At 35.1% G+C, this 2,962-nt stretch overlaps 1 pseudogene; it reads right to left on the bottom strand.

Annotated features, from left to right (window-relative positions):
* Window positions 1–316: 316 nt before the first annotated feature.
* LOC126074872 (vesicle transport protein GOT1B-like) lies at window positions 317–720 on the bottom strand (annotated as a pseudogene).
* Window positions 721–2,962: the final 2,242 nt, after the last annotated feature.

Genomic DNA, 2,962 nt, shown 5'->3' on the forward strand with positions numbered 1-2,962 from the left:
CTAAAAAGCAATGCCTATGGGTGCTCCTGTACCTTCAGAATAAAAAGAACAGGCATCCCAGTTCTCTAAAGATGGCTGTGTTTCACACATTGGAGAAAAACAATAAAAAGAGCCTTCAAGAGTTTCAATAAGGATTGTAACACAGATTTCATCTCCTACAGTTTGTTTGCTGACTACTTAGATCACTTCATTACAAACTTGTTTTCACTGCTTCTTTGCTAATTGCTATTTCATGTAATTTAATTTTGTGCTGAATAGTCTTCAAAGATTTTATAAATAATACAACATTTTAAATGAGTCTTCAGTTCACTTATTGTTATACCATATTGTTGCTTCCTCCAACTTTATCTAATTCCAGGTAAATTCAAGAGGGATCAAGGAGGGCACTCTTCTAATAAAGCCAACAACCACAGTGAAAAAGCCTCTGAACAAGAAAAAGAACCCATAAATTTTGAAGATCATGCCTATGAAAGACCAACCGACAAGGACTACAAAAATATCACCCAGGAAAAATCCTGTAGTTTTCATTTTATGTTTTTGAAAGAAAAATCTGAATGTTCTTTCTAAACCAATTACAAAAGCCAAGCCAGCTACAAATTAAACATTTCCAATAGGCAGTAGTGCTTTGTCAAAAGAGAGAATCATTCCAAAGAACAGGAAAAACACTCCAAATCCTGTTAACCCCATTCCAGTTTTCTGGGTATCTGTTAAGGAGATCATGGCTGCAGTGATGAGGGCAGTGGCAGAAGCAGATGTAGTGGTAGCATTATGGGGAGCTCAGGTTGTGACGCTGAGTCAGGAGAAATGAATTCAAGAAGTCTGGCGAAATCTTTTGATGAGCAATGTTTAATTTTTAGAAGTTCTCAGTTATCTAGCTTATCTTCTGGTGTTTGCGTGTTGTTGGTTATGATTTGTATCCTGCTAATGCCGTGCATTAGGGCCTCTAGTGTTGATCCTATTTTTTCTTCTATGAATTTTATAGTTTTGGCTTTATATTCAGGTCTTTTATCCATTTTGAATTAGTTTTTGTGTATGGTGTGAGCTATGGGTCCTGTTTCATTTTCTTGCAGATGGACATTCAGTTTTGTCAGCACCAGTTGTTAAAACGACTGTCTTTTCCCCATTTGGTGGACTTTGGGCCCTTGTTGAAGATCAGTTGACAGTAGGTGGATGGATCTATATCTGGGTTCTCAATTTTGTTCCATTGGTCAATATCTCTGTCATTGTACAAGTACTAGGCTGTTTTGACTACCATAGCTATATAGTAAGTTCTGAAGTCACGTACTGTGAGTCCCCCTAATTTATCTTCTTCTCCAGTAGTGTTTTACTTATCCGGGGCTTCTTTCCTTTCCATAAAAAGCTAACGATTTAGGAGTGGCAATATTAATTTCTGACAAAATACACTTTAAAGTTAAAGCCACCACAAAGGATAAAGAAGGACACTACATAATGATTAAAGGGACAATTTACCAGGAAGATATAACCATATTAAATATTTATGCACCCAATGACAGGGCTGCAAGATGCATAAAACAATCTTTACCAGAATTGAAAAGTGTGATAGACACCTCCACAATTATAGTAGGAGACTTCAACACACCACTTTTGGAGGATAGGACTTCCAGTAAGAAGCTCAGTAGAGACACTGAAGATCTAATTGCTATAAGCAACCAACTTGACTTCATAGACTTATACAGAACACTCCACCCAACAGCTGCAAAGTATACTTTTTTTCTAGTGCACGTGGAACATTCTCTAGAATAGATCTCATATTAGGTCATAAAACAAACCTTTGCAGAATCCAAAACATCGAAATATTAAAAAGCATCTACTCAGACCACAAGGCCATAAAAGTAGAAATCAATAACAGAAAAATCAGGGAAAAGAAATCAAATACCTGGAAACTGAACAATACCCTGCTCAGAAAAGACTGGGTTATAGAAGACATTAAGGATGGAATAAAGAAATTCATAGAATGCAATGAGAATGAAAATACTTCCTATCAAAACCTCTGGGACACAGCAAAAGCAGTGCTTAGAGGCCAATTTATATCAATAAATGCACATATACATAAAGAAGAAAGAGCCAAAATCAGAGATCTGTCCCTACAACTTGAACAAACAGAAAGCGAGCAACAAAAGAATCCATCAGGCACCAGAAAAAAACAAATAATATAAATTAGAGCTTAACTAAATGAATTAGAGAACAGAAAAACAATTGAAAGAATTAACAAAGCCAAAAGCTGGTTCTCTGAAAAAAATAACAAAATTGATAAACCATTGGCTAGACTGACTAAAGAAATACAGCAAATAACCTGAAAAAGAACTGAGATGGGCCATATCACAACAAACCCAAATAAAATTAAAAGAATCATATCAGATTGTTATAAAAAATTGTACTCTAACAAATTTGCAAACCTAGAAGAAATCGATGAATTCTTAGAAAAACACTACCTACCTAAACTAACACAATCAGAAGTAGAACAACTAAATAGACCCATAACAAAAAAAGAGATTGAAAAGGTAATCAAAAAACTCCCAACAAAAAAAAAAGCCCTGGTCCAGATGGCTTCATTGCAGAGTTCTACCAAACTTTCAGAGAAGAGTTAAGACCACTACTACTAAAGGTATTTCAAAGCATAGAAAATGATGGAATACAACCTAACTCATTCTATGAAGCCACCATATCCCTGATACCAAAACCAGGTAAAGACACCACAAAAAAAGAAAATTACTGACCTATATCTCTCATGAACATAGATGCAAAAATCCTCAACAAAATTCTAACCATCAAAAACATCAAAAAAATTAATCTACTGCAACCAAGTGGGATTTATACCAGGTATGCAAGGTTGGTTCAATATTAGAAAAACCATTAATGTAATCCACCATACAAATAAAACAAAAGACAAAAACCACATAATCTTATCAATTGATGCAGAAAAGGCATTTGACAAAGGCCA

Source organism: Elephas maximus, chromosome 4 (genome assembly GCF_024166365.1).
Source record: "Elephas maximus indicus isolate mEleMax1 chromosome 4, mEleMax1 primary haplotype, whole genome shotgun sequence".
NCBI classification, from domain to species: Eukaryota; Metazoa; Chordata; class Mammalia; order Proboscidea; family Elephantidae; genus Elephas; species Elephas maximus.